This window comes from Dendropsophus ebraccatus, chromosome 14 (assembly GCF_027789765.1).
Source record: "Dendropsophus ebraccatus isolate aDenEbr1 chromosome 14, aDenEbr1.pat, whole genome shotgun sequence".
Classification (NCBI taxonomy): Eukaryota; Metazoa; Chordata; class Amphibia; order Anura; family Hylidae; genus Dendropsophus; species Dendropsophus ebraccatus.
Window position 1 is genome coordinate 31,459,363 of NC_091467.1, and position 19,146 is coordinate 31,478,508.

Consider the following 19,146-nt stretch of genomic DNA (forward strand, 5'->3'; position numbering starts at 1 on the left):
TTTTTATTAATTTTTATTTGGTGTGAGTTGGAAGAGGGATAGTCTTATACAGTGAGTATATCCCAAACTCTATATTTTAACTGGAAAAGTTGGGGGTCGTCTTATACGCTGGAAAATGCGGTATCTTTTTACAGATATTAATTACACTGAATTAAAAATGTTGCAGCAAATTTGATTCGTTCCCTTATTAATTGTGAGACCTTTAGTTTGCTGCCCAGCCTGACCCTGTGTTCTTGTTGTAGTACATGCTGTGTGTGTGTGTCTGTGTGTTCAGGAGTCTACTCTGATCCTTCCTCTGAATACTACCTTATGTGTGTTTTCCTTCCTATCTACAGCCTTTCATGTATTCTCTCCCTTCTGTTTACAGAGCCGTTTTTTACAACCTCCTTCCTCTCTTTCCGCTGTCTTTGCCTGGCTGATCATTCTCTGAGCAGCAGCTAAATGGTAGAAATTTCTAATGAAGACTTTTTTTTTTAAATTTAGCATTTAGGAATTAAAGGAATAAGAAAAAAAAATGAGTATAAAGATGTATATTGCCGTGAAGACTGCATTCACATTTTTGCTTTGATTTCTTATTAAACTACCATATGTCACTGTACCATTTTGTTGCCAATGTATGCTCAAATAGATGGTCTTCTCCAAGGAATATGAAACAATCTTTGATCTTTCCAGCTGCTGATCTCCTGTGATGCCATACCAGCTGTACTGGAGAAGAAAGTCTAAACTCTTGAAGGGTTAATCATTATTCAATGCATGTGCAATTGTGCTACATGAAATGCATTGTTCTCTGTTTTACAATTGATACACAAGTTGTGTAATTGCCTTCTTATTAATGTATGTTTATTTTCGTTATAGGTTTCTTCCTCAACATCCCCTCAGTCCCTTGCTCTGTACAAGTAGCTTCTGTTCTGGTGAACTTGAGCTGTTATCAATCTGAATAGCCGACATATAATCATATATGTCCAGCTGCTGTATTTAAGTACTAACCCCGAGGGGGCTGAGTGCAGTATCCATGGTAATCTGCAATCTTTGATTAAACAACCCCTTTAAGCAAGTATTGGCCCTCACAAGGGGCCTTTGCTGGTTCCTTTGGCTTTGTTTATTAAAGGAGTTATCCAGTGCTACAAAAATGTGGCCATTTTCTTCCAGAGACAGCACCACTCGTCTCCAGTTTGGGTGTTGTTTTGTAAGTCAGTTCTATTGAAGTGAATGGAGCTTAATTTCCCTTCCTTCCCTATCCTCTCCTTCTCTCTCTTACCCACACTCATCCCCACCACTTACAGGAGGGTACACAAAATCCCCTGTAGGAGGCGTTACGCTGGTGGAGGAAGTGAGTGGGCAGTCTTCACTTAGGTTCTACAGTCATGGCTAAAAGTTTTAAGAATGATACAAATATTAATTTTTACAAAGTCTACTGCTTCAGTTTTTAAAATGGCAATTTGCATATACTCCATACTCAGCTTAACAGCAATTACTTGCAAAGTCAATCTTTGCCTAGAAAATGAACTTTATCCCCCAAAACACATTTCAACATCATTGCAGCCCTGCCTTAAAAGGACCAGCTAACATCGTTTCAGTGATTTCTCCATTAACACAGGTGTGGGTGTTGATGAGGACAGGGCTAGAGATCAATCTGTCATGATTAAGTAAAAATGACACCACTGGACACTTTAAAAGGAGGCATCATTGTTTCTCTTCTGTTAACCATGGTTATCTCTAAAGAAACACGTGCAGTCATCATTGCACTGCACAAAAATGGCCTAACAGGGAAGAGTATCGCAGCTAGAAAGATTGTTCCTCAGTCAACAATCTATCGCATCATCAAGAACTTCAAGGAGAGAGGTTCCACTGTTGCCAAAAAGGCTCCAGGGCGCCCAAGAAAAACCAACAAGCGCCAGAACCGTCTCATAAAAGTGTTTCAGCTGCGGGATCAGGCTACCAGCAGTGCAGAGCTTGCTCAGGAATAGCAGCAGGCAGGTGTGAGTGCATCTGCACGCACTGTGGGTCTCTTGGAGCAAGGCCTGGTCTCAATGAGGGCAGCAAAGAAGCCACTTCTCTCCAGAAAAAACATCAGGGACAGACTGATATTCTTCAAAAGATACAGGGAGTGGACTGCTGAGGACTGGGGTAAAATAATTTTTTTCTGATGAATCCCCTTTCTGATTGTTTGGGACATCTGGAAAACAGCTTATTTGGAGAAGACGAGGTGAGCGCTACCACCAGTCTTGTCTCATGCCAACTGTAAAGCATCCTGAAACCATTCATGTGTGGGGTTGCTTCTCAGCCAAGGGAATCGGCTCTCTCACAGTCTTGCCTAAAAACACAGCCATGAATAAAGAATGGTACCAGAATGTCCTCCAAGAGCAACTTCTCCCAACCGTCCAAGAGCAGTTTGGTGATCAACAATGATGAATTTTCCAGCCTGATGGAGCACCTTGCCATAAAGCAAACGTGATAACTAAATGGCCTAGGGAACAAAACATAGAGATTTTGGGTCCATGGCTTGGAAACTTCCCAGATCTTAATCCCATTGAGAACTTGTGGTCAATCATCAAGAGATGGGTGGACAAACAAAAACCAACAAATTCTGACAAAATGCAAGCATTGATTGTGCAAGAATGGACTGCTATCAGTCAGGATTTGGTCCAGAAGTTGATTGAGAGCATGTCAAGGAGATTTGTAATAAATAATAAATAAATAATAATAATTTGCAGAGGTCCTGAAGAACAAGAGTCAACACTGCAAATATTGACTTGCTGCATTAACTCATTCTGTCAATATACGCTATTGTTACTCATAATATGATTGCAATTATATTTCTCTATGTGATAAAAACATCTGACAAACACACATAAAAACCAGAGGGCAGCAGATTATGTGAAAATATAATATTTGTGTCATTCTCAAAATTTTTGGTCATGACTGTAGTGAGAAAGGACAAAAAAACTAAGTTTCTGCTGAAGTTAAGCCAGGGCCTGGCTTTTGCCAGGACCCCTGACAGGAACCAAAGACAGGTGCAGCAAAAGACCTTTTTATTAGTACAAGCAACTACCTTCAATATGCAGCGCTAAGCTACAGAAGGTGAGAGCAGTCACTGAGGAATACCCTAGCCCATGCCAGGAACTCCTTAAGGCTATGTTCACACTACGTATCTTTCCGGCCGTAGTTCATACGCAGCCGTACATGTGCCGTGGGAAAAATAGACATGCGGCCGGATTGCGAACATGCGGGCGAACCGCGAACATACGCCCGTAGTAGAGTCATGCTTCCTTAGCTTGTTTCGAAGCGATCTGAAACAGGTCATTTACTTGGAAATCTTCGCCCAGCCCAATAAAACACATAGAACCTTTTGGATCTAAAAACCACGTTCAGTTTGGCTGAAATAAGTACTCCGTACGGGACCGCATGTAAATCCACGGCCGTGAGTTGGAACATTTCCGTCCTCAAACAATGGTCTTGTTCATTTTTCACGGCGCCGTATACGATCCGTCCGTAAGCTCATACGTAGTGTGCATTGTGCGGCCGTATATCGTATACTTTCAAGTGAACGTATCAACCTCAAAACTACGTGCGTATATTCGCGGTTCGCACTACGGCCGGAAATATACGTAGTGTGAACATAGCCTCAAAACGTGCAGGGCGATATCCTATTAACAAATGTCCCAGTAGGACAAAGCTACTGGTATTAAAAATGTCTATGTATCCTACTGCGCAGTGCAGGTTGACTGAGAAAACACGAGCACCTCGCTACACCCAGATAACCAACAACTGGGGCTCGTGCTAGCCACCTGGGGTGGGCTCTACGATACCAGGGGGCAGAAGGCAGTCAGACATAGGTCTAAACGTGAGTACGAGTATCACTTCACTACTTATATATGTTCACTATAGTTCCGGCAGAGTACAGGATCTACACTGGACAAGGGCTCCTCTGGCAAACTCCTCTTCTCTCTACCTCTGCAAAGGACTACTACTACTACTACTACTACAAAGCACTACTACTACTCCTACAGCACTAAGTCAGCACTTAAGTGTGTTTGAAGATAGTACTGTCTACAGAGTACTGTGTATTTGCCAAGTTCTACAGTAAATTGTTATATTTTTATACTAAACGCCCAAGACTCTGCTTCCTCTGTCTGCACCTGCACCTATACACAGACCACTATACACCTTGGGTTATTTTTCTCCTTTTTTGTGGGTGGCTGTACCGACATCCCGGTGGGACAGTTGCCACTCCAGGTTGCCGTGACAAGAGCCCAAGAGCCCTGCAACGAACACGGAGGTTACCAGCCATTTGGTGACGTGGACTGTCCATATACAAAACAGGTACCAATATCACACCTGTATGCTAACCCAGCACTGACACGACATCACGACAAATAACATCACCGGCCGAGCTCACAACAACAGTAGTCCACTAGGCTGTAAGTGAGCAGCCCAGAATCCCTGATCAAAACCCCTTTTCTACAATCTATTAACTCTAACCAGTAATAGTATTACACTCCAGAAATGCATCTAGCCCCCGTCTGAACTTTTGTAGTAAATTCACCATGACAACTGGTAGAGAGTTTCATTCTGTCAATGCTCTTACAGTAAAGAATCCCCTTCTGTGTTGGTGTAGAAACTTTTTACCCCTAAACATAATTCTTAACTCAGGTCTGAACAGCACCTTCTCATATTTTGAAGTGTGACCGCAGAAGAAGAGCATGTAGTTCCAGGCGCCTGTACTTTTTCTCTTCAATCACTCAGTGGTCACTGGGGACCTTCTCCGAGGGTAGCGACCTGGGGGGAGGGGGAAACCACTCTGCACTCTGAAGAACGTCCTGAACCATCAGGAGCCGGACCAGCAAGCCCAGAAAACACAGTTCCCCGTTTCCAAAAAGAAATCAGGTTCAGGACATGTGTGTGACTCTTTCACTTCACAGACTGAATTTGATAAGGGATAAACTTGCTAATTCCATTCCGAAAACGACCCAACTCCTATTCCCAATGCCAACCCCGATAAACACAGTCAACATTCTTGGCAGAAAATTGACAGAAATCACAAGCCCCAGGAACCAAAGTCAGTTCAAACTAAAAACTCTATTCTGATGATTTGCCCTCCCCCTCGACAGCGGCCTGACACCTAGCAGAGTTGTCCCTGCCAAGGGGCCTCCAGTCCTACCGTTATATCCTTGGATGAGGGATCCATCTCAAAAAGTAAATGAATAATTTTTGAAGCAATTCAAACACACATTGCAAACGCACACATTACAAAACACAGGGTGGGTGGGATCTGCAAACTTTTTGTTCTCTGACCAGACTTACCTAGCCCCTTTTATACCTTTAAATCCCAACCCCTTTGATCACTTAATACCTCCCCCAGGTATTCCCTCCACATAGCTAATCCCCACACAAAGACCCCAGCTGTATATTTCCTTCCCCCGTCTCTTGTCCAGCAGCCATTTTACCTATACAGTACTACCTTGGTTTAAGAGTAACTTGGATTGAGAGCATTTTGCAAGAAGAGCTCACAGTTTTTTTTAAATTGTTACTTGGTTTAAGAGCATTGCTTTGGTTTAAAAGCTCCCTGCATTGGTTGGAAGCGGGAGTGCGGGAGGGGATGGTCTGCATAGTGAGGTCTACAGCCCTGTACTATAACCCAGGAAGTCTCCATCACCTTCCAAATCATAGCAGATCCACTTCAGGCTGGGCCTTTCATCAGGGGACAGGACTGTGGAGGTAATCTCTCCATAGCTGTAACCCCTCTCTCCCCGGACAGATAGTGCTGCATGTATGTGCCCACATATGTCCTACTCATTCCTTCATGCTCCCTGCAGTCTCTGTCAGTCCTTGTGTTTCCCATCCTCTCCATTCCTGCTATAATGTGGCTGCACTCACACTCAGCTATACACACTGCTGCTATAATCTGCCTGCATTCACACGGAGCTATACACACTGCTGCTATAATGTGCCTGCACTTACACTTAGCCATTCAAATTGCTGTATATAAAGTTTCTGTCACTGTCCTCCTGCACAGCTCTCTGATTCTAACTTCCTGATTGGTCCATGCTGAACACACACCCCTTCCCCATTGCTGTCATGTGACCACACAGATCTCTGACAGCAGTCCTGCTTCTCTATTATAGCCTGTTGTACTTCGCTACTGCATTATGGGGATCTGCAGTTACATTCTGTATCTACAAACTTTATCTGCAAACATTATACACCACATGATGTTTGCTATACTGTACAGTAACTTAGAATATTATTAAGCTGTTTCTAAGTGTTTGTTTCATTTGTTTTACATTTAATCATTATTTTTGGGGTTTAAGAGTGGATTTGGATTACAAGTACGGTCCTAGAACAAATTATGCTCGTAATCTAAGGCACGACTGTACCTCACTTTCTCTCCATATCACCATGCTGGGCCCCATTACCTACCCTAACAACTCCCTAACATCCACTCCACCCCAATCTTTTTTCTAAGTGCACGGGTGGATTTAATAGGGAGAAAGAACGGCACATGTATAGGGTGGCACCTGCCCCTCTGCACACACCAGGGGCACGTAAAGGAACATTAACAAGTTAGTCAGCCCTAATAGCGCCCATTAGCTGTTGGCGCCTTGTGCGGTCACCCGTCCCACACAACGGCTTTGTCTGGACAGATTCAGTCACGGACAGAAGTGGCAGCAGAGAGCACTGTGTCAGACTGGAAAGAATACAACACTTCCTGCAGGGCATACAGCAGCTGATAAGTAATGGAAGAGTTCCGATTTTTAAATAGAAGTGATTTACAAATCTATATAACTTTCTGGAACCAGCTGATTTGAAAACATTTTTTTTCTCTGCATTACTTCTGTAAACACTGCCGCCAAAAGAGTGAGTGGTAGCAAATGTTGTGGCCAATTGAGAAATGGTGCTGTAGGAAAAGAGGTGGCTGGGGGCCTATGGGAATAGGGACCATACTGCTGTCATTGTTTGAGGAAAGGGAAGGGGAACATTTCTGCTGTCATCTGGGGTGTGGAACAATGCTGATGATGTGGGGAAGGGGTGGTTAAAGTGAATGTAGCAGCAGGTACATCGCTTTAAGCTTTTTTACATCAATAGACCGGCACTGGTGCTGAATTTTCCATGCCGTGATCCTTTTTTTGAACTGCGGCCCGGTTCCCGTGCACGGCGACAGTCTATTTCCAGTCAGCAGCCTGGCCTGAAGCACTGGAGGCGGGCCGCTGTTCAAAAAAAAGGATGGACCTGCTGTTACATTCGCTTTAAGGTTTAGGAGGAAAGTGTTAGAAACTAAACAAAAGAACAAGGGAGAAGAATGTGAGGTTAGGTGAGAAAAAGAGAAAATATTAGGAAAAGAGAGAATATTAGTTTGCTGAAAGAGTAGTAGATGCTTGTAACAAACTTTTATAAGATGTGGTTTATAAATCCTCAGTAACTGAATGTAAACCTGCCTGGGATAAACAGACAGACAGACACCTGTTTCTTTTTTTTTTGCAGAAATTAATAGTACAGGCGATTTTAAGAAACCTTGTTTTAATGATTTTCTATGGAGAGGGGAGGGATGGAGGGAGATGAGGCACCAAAACAGGACAACAAAGAGTCAAGTTAAAGCTATATCACCGGCTCTCCTCTGAAGTCAGCACTGACATCGGCTCCCTCCCTGTCAGTCACTCTTGTGGCCGCAGCGGTCACAAGAGGCCGCTCTGTCCTGTCTCTGGTTTCGGCGCTTGAGTGACGTCACTGGAGCGCTGGTGCCAGGACAAGGGGAGAGCGGCCTCTTGTGACCACTGCAGTGTGGCCACAAGAGGGGAAGAGAAGAGGAGACACTTGGACCCAGGTGAGTATAAGTGTTTTTTTTTTTTTAATGTTATATACTATATGGGAGGGGGAGCACACAGCAGTAGTGCTATATACTACTGGGGGAGTACAGGAGGACAATATACTACTGGCGGATTGCACAGGGGGCTATATACTACTGGGGAGCACAAAGCGGGGGTCTATATACTACTGGGGGAGTGCACAGGGGGTCTATATACTACTGGGGACCACAAAGTGGGGGTCTATATACTACTGGAAGAGCACACAGCGGGGGCTATATACTACTGGGGAGTACAAAGCGGGGGTCTATATACTACTGGGGTAGTGCACAGGGGGGCTATATGGGAGGGGGAGCACACAGGGGGGCTATATACTACTGGGGAGCACAAAGCGGGGGTCTATATACTACTGGGGGAGCGCACAGGGGGTCTATATACTGCTGGGGAGCACAAAGCGGGGGTCTATATACTACTGGGGGAGCACACAGTGGGGGCTATTTACTACTGGGGAGCACAAAGCGGGGGTCTATATACTACTGGGGGAGCGCACAGGGGGCTATATGGGAGTGGGAGCACATAGGGGTCTATATACTACTGGGGAGCACAAAGTGGGGGGTCTATATACTACTGGGGGAGCACACAGGGGGCTATATACAACTGGGGAGCGCACAGGGGGGCTGTGTACTACTGTGGGGTACACAGGGTGACTAAATACTTTTGGGGGAGCACACAGGGGGACTATAAACCACTGGGGAGCACACAGGGGGGCTATATACTACTGGTGGAGCGCACAGGGGGGCTATATACTACTGGGGGAGCGCAAAGGGGGACTATATACTACTGGGGGAGCAACAAGGGGGCTATATACTACTGGGGGAGCGCAACACATTTACTAATGATGTTCAGCTTGTACCTTCACCTGACAATAGACCCCAGTAAGTGGACCTTCACTATATGTTGTTGAGTACCCCTGCTATAGAGCATGGTTGATGAGCTAGATTTCTTTCTGTAAATCCCCCAGGATGCTACGGACACCATTATACAGCAATCTATGGTTTGAGAGAAGAGAAGAGCTTCAGCTCCTCAACCACAAGGAGTTATTATCTGTAGTAAGGGGTAGATTGTACTGTTCTATGAAGGAGACTTAAGATGAATCTACGTTGCACAGCCAGGCTTTAATAGCCCTTTTGGAGAGTAGTTTGGGAGCTCTGTTTCTCCAGGAGATGATGTACGGATTATTGAGCAGATACTTCTAAGCCAACATTTTCGTTTCTAGTGGAGGCAACTAACAAATTTATAAGAGCAGTTAAGGCAGAATAACATTTCAGCTCAGCTTTCTAGTGGGAAACAAGATGATCCTCCTAGACTTATGGCACATAGAGAACTGAGCTAGAGAGATGAGAGGGATTCTGAATGAAAGGCTCTTGAGACACGTCCTATACTTTATAAGAGAGAAAGATTTCTCCATCCTAATGAGAAACAAGTCTTGCATGTACTCAAATTGAATTAAATTGAAAGTTATGCAAACTTTACATACACTTAAGAAGATAGTGGTTCGCAATGCGGTTGTCAAGCCATATCCTATTTGGCTTTAGATCAGCATATAAAAGACTGGTTGGCGCAGCTTTACAATGACAGCCAGTCTGGAGTCCTCTTGAAGACTTTTGGATATGTTTCTATAAGCTAATTGCCATAAGGGTTTGTGTTCTGTAGCGTACAGAACTATATGTATCAAGTGATGGCCAGATTATACGTCGACAAGCGCCATATGTTATACCGGTGGTCCAGCCCCAAGCTTGATACATTTTTGGGCAAAATCTCAGATTCTCCCTGTGAAAGTACATTGTGTGCTATAGACAGTAACTCTCCAAGATTCAATAATTGTAATTGTTTTATTCTGGTCACAGACTGGAAACATTCTCTACTTCCTTTAGCTTCAGTGTCAGAGCACCTCCTAGAGGTTGGTACTGTAACAACACCTGAGATCTCTGAGCAGCTAAACATGTCAGAACTTCAAACAGCTCAGGATCGATAGGCTCTTATTACCTGACCTGAGTCGTTCTGAATCTATCGGCATCTCATTACAAATCAGAAGTTCTGCTACAAACAGGATGTATATTCTCTGGTGAGCGGAGCCTTCAGGAGCGGCTGTCGGTCTAACCAGGCTTAATCCAATAGATGATCTATGATGCAAATTTCACAGTTCTCTTAAGATGCTTTGATCAAGATTTGTGGATTCCATCCACAAGATTAAGCCAAAGAGATTTTTTTTCAGTGAGATATAGCTGGGGTATAGAACAGTCGTTGTTTGTGTGTTTGGAAGAAACAGGTTTTGTTTTTTTTCCTTCTATATATAATAGGTTAATTGCATAGTTCTATGTTTTTCTTTTTGTACTGAATGATAAAAAGAGAGGTTGCTTCTTAAAGGGGTTATGCAGTGTCCCAAAATTTTTTACATTTTTAATGTTGCTGCCATATTAGTAAACAAAACAAACATGCTATGCTTACCTCTCCACGCTCCCCCGGTGTCCCCTGCTGTCTGCTGTCACCATTATTTCTGAGACTAGCCTGTCTTAATGGTTACATCCCACTCACCCAATAACTGAATAAGGCAGGACAGCGCCGTGACCACCGTTTAGCTGAGTGGGCTGTCACTCCCGAGATGAGCTCGTCTTGGAAGTGGCTACCGACAGTGGGGGACTCTGGCAACTGCATTGGGACACCAAGGGAGCGTGGAGAGGTAAGTATAACATGAGGTAGGCAAACATTGACTTACAGTGTTACAGGTTTCGCCCTTTTGAGGGCCCTAAGTTGCTTACTTTTTCATGGGACTATTTCTGTTTCTGCATACCAGCTGGGTCTCTTCTGTTATGTTTACTAATATGGCAGCAAAATGTTAACAAGTTTGGAGCGCTGCATACCCCCTTTAAAGAAATTGTCTAACATAATAAATGAACATATATTGGTAAACTATGTTTTTTTTAGGCAAACTGTCTACTCTGTTGTCTTCAGTTCAGTAACCTGTCTGGTGTTCATCCTGTAATGGAATTCAATAAATGCTCCTGTTGCAAATTTAGCCAGGAATTTAGCCAGCTAAATCTTCCTCCCACTACACGTTACTTCACTAAAATCCCTCCCACTATGGGAGGGAGAAAGGATTGGCTGATTTCCTGGCTAGAGTGTCCTGTACATAGGAACAGAAAGTTAAACGATGTACACCAGAAGGGACATTGGGCTGAAGAAAAAAGCAGAATGAAAGTATTAAAGGTAGTATTTGCCAGTACATGTTCATTTATTATTCAGCTGAAAATTGAATTAATTTGTGACCTATTGGATTGGTGGTGGTCGGTTCATTAATGAGGCTCTCGCAAGTGCTGCAGCCCTTGATTATTAGCCAGGCTTAGCTCTGTACAGCTTGTAGTGGCTGTTGCCCATTTCTAGTCACACAAATGGAGCTGAGCTGCAGTACCATACATAGCCACTAGTATATGTAGAGGTCTCATAAATAATGAAGAGACAGCAGCACTATCAATATGAGTGCTGGTAGGCTCAGAAGACTCTTTAAAGGGGTTATCCAACATTAGAAAAACATTGCCACTCTTTTCCATAGACAGCACCCCTCTTGTCTCCAGTTTTGTCTCCATTGAAGTGAATGGAGCTTAATTGCAAACAACACCTGAACTGGAGACAAGAGGGGTGTTGTCTCTGGAAGAAAGTGACCATGTTCTTCTAATGCTGGATAACCCCTTTAAGTGCTATAACAAAAGTAGAATAAAGGAGTAAAACTCATAATCTGATGACTGTAAGAGACTTTAGTGAACTGTTAAAAAATCAGAAGTCATTCATCTGGTGAGTTCAGGCCTTGTCTACTCAGTCAACATCCAATTTCTTGGCAGGAAAGGGACAACTGTTGGTTGAATGCGTTTGTAGAGATGCTTCATGGAGCGCTCATCTGAAAATTCTAAACACGTTTTTTAGCTACCTTCCCTAAATTACAATAAGGGGTTAACTCGGTCTAGGAGAGAATAGAGCTGCCTAACTAAATTCACTCTTCATTGAACATAATGAGAGGCCCAGAGAAGGCCAATATTCATATAACAAGTTCCCCGGGGAAAGGCAGGGCAAGCATGTCCTCCTGTCTGCACTTATAAGAAGTGACTTTGCACCTCCGAATCCCTGATGTGCTCATCTTACAACTTCAGGTGACACTCAGTTCTGTTCTAGGGATCTCAATGTCAACACTTAAAAGCTGCCAATGGTTTTGTTATATTGTTCAAGTCAATGGCAAATGCAGCTTCAGTAAAGTAACATACTCTTTTGCAATGTGAGAATAAAACATCAATAATAAAGTATATTTTAAGATTAAGAAAATGTGGTGGGTGTTCTCCAATCATTCAAGTGAAAAGTGGACGACCTCTTTGTCCCAAATTGCCAGTCTATTTTCTTTTCTTATTTTCTCTCCCCCCCCCCCCCCACTGTCCCAAAAGGGGTGTTCCGGTGAAATAAACACTTTGTTATAACACAGGGCATGATGTATAAAATGGCCACACTTATCTAGCCTGGTTCCAAACAGCTCCTATTCCTTGGACTTTTGGTCCTTCCTGCTCGTCTCTTCTTTGTGCTTCCCAGGCGAGGGGGCAGAGCAGACCCTGCCAGTCGCTGGCTAAGAAGGGAGGCCAGTGATTGGATGAGCTGGGAAGCCAATGGGAAAGGAGCTACAGGGGGACTGTGGTAGGTAACCATTGTATGTTATTTTTGCATCATGCCTAGCAACGTATCACAAATGTCATTTCATTGGAACACCCCTGGTTTCTGATCTCACTAATATCTTTTGTCATATTTCAAGGGTCCTTTATAGGCAAACATTGACTTACAGTTTATGTACTGTAGCTACCTTTTAAGAGGTACTAATTGGCATACCTTTCCAGTAGATTATGGGACTATTTCTATCTCTGCGTACCAGCTGGGTCTCTTCAATGAGAAACAGTTTATTTCCTGGGCATCATCAAAGGCATCCAACCATCCCTTATATGCCTCTGCCCTGGCAAGGACAAGCACCCCAAAACACCTATTCACATTTTTAACCATATCCCTGGTCATGTTTCAAGGCTCTTTTATGGATCAGACATTGACTTTCAAGGTAGCTACCAACAGGTAGCGCTAGAGACAGCTAGATAATTTGCATATTTTTTCCCAAGAAGCATTATGTCTCCAGCTAGATCTCTTCAATGAGAAGCGGTACCCTCCCGGAACCACATCAAAGGCTTCACTCTAGCCCAGTGATTTTTAACCTTTTTTGAGCCGCGGCACACTTTTTATACTTAAAAAATCCCGGGGCACACCACCAACCAAAATGGCACAAAATGACACTAAAACAGTACATATTATACATATAGTTAATAATATAGATTCTAAATGTATTTATGCTCACTCAGTGTTAAACCTGGGCCTGTTTTCTTCTCCCCCTGCTTCTCTCCTGTGCTTCTCTCCCCCATGCTTCTCTCCCACATGCTTCTCTCCTGTGCTTCTCTCCCACATGCTTCTCTCCTGTGCTCTCCACCATACTTCTCCCCCCTACTTCTCACCTGTGCTTCTCTCCCCCATGCTTCTCTCCACCATACTTCTCCCCCATGCTTCTCTCCACCATGCTTCTCTCCTGTGCTTCTATCCACCATACTTCTCCTCCCTGCTTCTCTCCTGTGCTTCTCTCACCCATGCTTCTCTCCCCCATACTTTTCTCCTGTGCTTCTCTCCACCAAACTTCTCTCCCCCCTGCTTCTCTCCGCTGTTTCTCTTCCCCATCCCCATGTTTCTCTCCCCCCTGCTTCTCTCCCCTGCTTCTCCACCATCCCCAGGTTTCTCTCCCCCATTGTTTTCTCCTGTTTCATAGTTTGGGGAACTTTCCCCGCGGCACACCCGACCATGTGTCGCGGCACACTGGTTGAAAATCACTGCTCTAGCCAACCAGTAACCTCCCCTCTATTGACCAGGGGCAGGAACCCCTTAAATACATTTCTACGGGTGAATATATCAGCCTTTTGGAGATCCTGAATTTGCTTATTTTCCTAGCCATGTTATCAGGATCTTTCATGGGTTGGACATTGACTTATAATTTTCTTCTTTTTAGAAAACAGCTAATTTGCATACGTCTTTCCCATGGAGCATTGCCCTCTGGGTCTCTTCAATAAGAAGCAGTATCCCACAGAAACTACCCCTCCCCATTGATCCACCATGAATCTAGTATAGGTCCTGTTCTCAAGAATGTGCTTAATCATTAATGACCGCTGCTTACACTGCCGCCTCGTATTTCCCCGACTAGATCTGCCACATCATGGCTGCTTATACAGAATGTATAAAGAGATTTGCTGGTGTTGTTCACTGACTTCTGCCTTTTGACCTCTCCTGGAAGGACAGGCTGACACATAGCTGTGGGAGACCACAACTTAAGCAAGACCCACCTCCTGGACAATCTGGTCATGATGCTGGCAAGGTCTTTCCCTCTCTCTACCTCTTCATCTGATTAATTTTTCATATTAAACCAAAACAGATGGGACTGAGATTAAAAGGAAGGTAGGGATTTAGCAGAACACAGACTCGCATTCCCGTCACAGTGCGGCAGAGTTAAACCTGGGGGCGGGGGTCTCCTTGCCGTGTTATGGCTTTAACCCTTCACCTGCTGGTCTGCAAAGACACGAACTCCAGCTAGAAAGAGAATAGGTCAAATATAAAAATGATAAAAAAGAATATTAAAATCTAAAAATTAAAGAGAAATAGAGATATGACATTCATGTAGTTGCAAACGTGGCACAAGGGCAGACAAGATGTATGTGGTATGATGTTAACCCTTACCAAGTTACTGGAGATTAGGACTTGTTGACAGTGGAAGAGTTAACATACTAATGTCTAAAGAACCTTATTAATTCTGAGTATTTGGTGACGTCCTGAGGCTTAAAATCCTATAATGAGTTCCCAAGAGTGAACGGTGGCTTTATACCCACTCAGCTGGACTCGGATTCTGAGGCAATGGAAGGAACATTGTGCATTATTGTAAATACCAATGTAACAGGAAAAAGCCATGCCTATATTATTTCCCCAACAAAGCGTATGTATATCTGGAGACAAAGGAATTTCTAACCTATTGTAACCTCTAATAACACTGCCCTCTACGTCTTGCTCTTACCATCCTCACTATTTCCTTCTTTTTGTATCCACTATAGCGAGATATGTAGTTCTCTCACCAACTTTTCTTATTATGTCTAGTAGCATTCTTCTAGCCTCCTATTCTTTTATAACAGCGTATGCATTAGGTGTGCATGTGCACCATGTACTGCCTTCTATGCTCTCTCATTCTCCTAGAACAAATCTGTACCCATGCCATAGCTCTTGAGGGGTACTGCTTTCCATTGTAGTGGCCAGGAGTTAAGTTATAAAGGCTTAAAAGGGTTATCCAGGGCTACAAAAACATGGCCACTTTTCCCCCTACTGTTGTCTCCAGTTCAGGTGTGGTTTGCAATTAAGCTCCATTTACTTCAATGGAACTGAGTTTCAAAATCCCACCCAAACTGGAGACAACAGTAGGGGGAAAGTGGCCATGTTTTGTAGCTCTGGATAACTCCTTTAAGGTGCCTACACACTAAAGACAAAACACTACCAAACTCACTAATTCAGCAGGTTTGTCTGACTGTAATGGCAGCTGATTGTGTTGGGAAAGACAAGGGTTGGGTATGTTGGATTACTACTGCTTGACTGCTTTAAACCTTTTTTTAAAAATAAATGTTCTTTAAAGTTGCTCTATGACCATGCTTATAGCGCTTTTATCCTTTGGTCTATGGGGCCGTGTAAGGTGTCATTTTTTTTGCGCCATGATCTCTACTTTCTATCGGTTCTATCTATTGTTTGCGCATATGCAACTTTTTGATCAATTTTTATTATAATTTTTCTGGATTTGATGCGACCAAAAATGTGCAATTTTGCACTTTGGAATTTTTTGCCCTTAAGCCATTTATTGTGAGAGATCAGGAATTAAATAAATTAATAGGCGATAACGCACGTGGCGATGACAAATATGTTTGTTTACTTATTTATTTTTATTCATAAAATGGGGAAAGGGGGGTGATTCAGACTTTTATTGGGGGGGGGCATTTTTTATTAATAAAAAATATATATTTTTTTTACACAATACAAGTCCCCCTGTGGGGTTAGGGTTATTCCCCCTAGGCTTAGGGTTATTCTCCCTGGGGGACTTCTAGTATTACTGCTCTGATGTCTCATTGAGATCTATGCAGTATAGATCAATGAGATCTATGTTCTATTGCTGCTGCAGCCGAGAGCAATAGGTTGCCAAGCCGGGATCAGCGGCATTACGGGCAGACCCCTGGCCCGTGCAGATGAGGGGATTGCTCCTCTGCGATCGTGTCGCGCGGGGGGGGGGGGGCGATCCCCTCACTAGACCACCAGGGATGGGGAAAAAGAAGTCTTTTAAATGCAGCTGTCAAGTTTGACAGCTGCATTTAAAAGGCTAATTAGTGGGCGGGGGATTGGAGTGTGGCCGCTACTTGCCGCGGTCCCAGGCCGCAGATAGCACCTAGGATTGCGGCAATTCAGAGCGGGGTCGCCACACAGCCCCCCTCTGAACGCCCTTAACGACGCCAGGGCGTACATTTACACCCTTTGTGGTTAATGGGTTAAAGGTTAAAAACTGGGCAGATAGGATCCAACTAATCTCTATTTTAAGCACCCACTGGACATGGGTGGAGTACAGGCCAACAGGAGGTAGCCACTCACCCCACAAATAACAGAATAAAAATTAAATTGGCGGTACTTCAATCCCTCTGTTTACACTGTAGGCTGCACACCGCATGTGGCTAAAGTACTGACAAAAAACTAAAAGTGCAACAGCAACCTGCAGGTGCAGGGCCTTACCATACATACTCCCCCCGTGTACACACGATAAAAAACTGCTCTATAGATATTAAAAAATGAGGATCTTAGCAAACCATTTGATCAAACAGTGTACCAAGTCACCACGTTAAGGTGTCCTCAGTGACATGGTGACCTACTCTAGCATTCCCAGACTAGCAATGGCCTCTCCTGGATATATTGTATGTACGCGAGGGAGGGGGGGGGGGGGGTATGTACGATAAGCACTTGTAACTGAAGGTTGCTGTTGCACTTTTTGTCTTTTGTCTGTACTTTAGCCACATGTGGTGTGCAACCTACAGTGTGAACAGAGGTATTGGAGTTTTCTTCTGTTATATGTGGGGGTGTGGCTGCCTCCTGTTGGCTTGCACTCCACCCATGTCCAGTGGGTGCTTAAAATAGAGATTAGTTGGATCCTATCTGACCAGTTTGTGGGCTTAATGTTAGCCCAGGAGAGGCCATTTCTAGTGTGGGAATGCTAGAGCAGGACCATGTCTCTAAAGACACCTTAATGTGGTGACATGGTACACTCTGTTTGATCAAATGGTTTGCTAAGATCCTCATTTTCTTTTATAGCTATAGATCTATGAAGGTTGGAAAAGCAATGCAAACTTATGCCTCCTTCACATGGCCATAGTGGTTTTGCGGTCCACAAAACCATAACTCTGTAGGGCATGGACAGGCACAGAGCTACTACTGCTATTCTATTTTATTTTCCAGAACACCACATACTAAAGTCTAAAAATTATTTCTATTAAATGAGGGAAATGGAAAAGAGGTTTTCGGATTTAAACTCACTGGTCCTCTATGCAAAGGGTCCAACCTCCGTCCTGCCCTGGAGATCTCTAGATGGCTACCATGGCTCCTTTCTTATGAATGGAGCTGTGGGTTGAAGCATGTGCCATAGCTCTATTCATTCTCTATGGAGCCGCCGGCGAAAGTCGAGTACAGCACTCAGCTCTTTCTGGTGGCTCCTAGAGAATGAATGGAGCTGCAGGTCACCATTCATAACAAAGCACTTGGGGCATCGATCTGGAGATTGAACCCCCCCCCCATCTATCCTGTGGATAGGAGACAAATATGTTTAAATTGGAAAACCCCTTTAATTCTGTTATTCCCCATTTAGCACCAGGCAATAAAGGTTGCCTCCTACTCCAAATGAAGAGTACCTTGCTGGGCACCAGGGACATAACTAATATGATCTATTACTCTCATAATCCTCCTTACTAAATTCTTCAACATTCACATGATCTTAATTGTACTATAGTCGCCTGTATGGCCCTAATATCCCCATCGCTATACTACAGCTCTACCTTTACATCCAGCACAGTCTGACTATCCTGGTTACTATACCTCTCCCATCCATTCAGCACAACCTGTACACTCAGCAGAGATGGAAAAACCTTCTATATATAAATTATCTTTGGGGCCCATCCATAATGATATGTAACTAGATTACCCTGTGCGCTGCTTTGGGATACTGTAAGGCCAGTATAACCCATGCATTTTTTATACTCCTATTTCTGAGCTGCTCTGTCTCATTCAGGAGCAGCTTTCCTTCCTACAGGCAAATTATGTTAATGATAAAATAAAAAAAAGATTAATGACAGGATTTTTTTAACCTCGCAATGGAGAGAGAAGGTCTGTTCTTCATATATTATACCGATCAGCCATAACATAAAAACCAGACAGACGACGTGGATAACATGGATTATCTGGTGACAGTGATACCTGATAAATAAGGCAGCAAATACAAAGACCTAAACAGAATTTGGGGGTGGGGGTGTCGCTTTTTATATATTGTACTTTTTCTCAGCCCTTGCTGTAATGCAGTACTCTCTACACATGTTTTTTTTAGTTGAGGTATATTTTACAAAGCCAACAACCAACTTCTGGGCAGTAATGTGACAACTGCTAGTTAAATATATATGGATTTGTTGGAAACAGGATAAATGGGCAAGCATATGGAGGATCTGACCAAATTATGATTTCTGGAGACCTGGCCAGAGTCTCTCTAATATGTTAGATGTTTCTGGGTGCAGGTTGTGTGGACATCAGGGTCATGGGTTCTCATGGGTTCTGCAGAGTTACATTATGCCTGACGTCCCACAGTGTTCATACTTGTGAAGGCCCACCGGCTAGCTTTCTCATCCTACAACGCAGCTCAGATGGCGATCCATAGGATGGCTGCACACGGAGAAGCATGTGACATACATGTCAGGCTGCATCCTTCATAGCAAGGCACCATCAATAAAATACAGTGGAGCATAATTCGTTCCGGGACCGTGCTTGTAATTCAAATCCACTCTTAAACCAAAGCAAATTTTCCCATAAGAAATCACTGAAATACAGACAAAAGTTCCAACACCCCAAAAATTATCATTATTTATTCTGATTAATATGTAAAACAGATGAAACAAACATT

At 43.6% G+C, this 19,146-nt stretch overlaps 1 protein-coding gene across 5 annotated transcripts in view; it reads right to left on the reverse strand.

Moving 5' to 3' along the window:
* Window positions 1–19,146, reverse strand: part of KCNH6 (potassium voltage-gated channel subfamily H member 6) — a 191,026-nt gene that overhangs the window by 52,686 nt on the left and 119,194 nt on the right. The gene's annotated exons all lie outside the window — the stretch shown is intronic.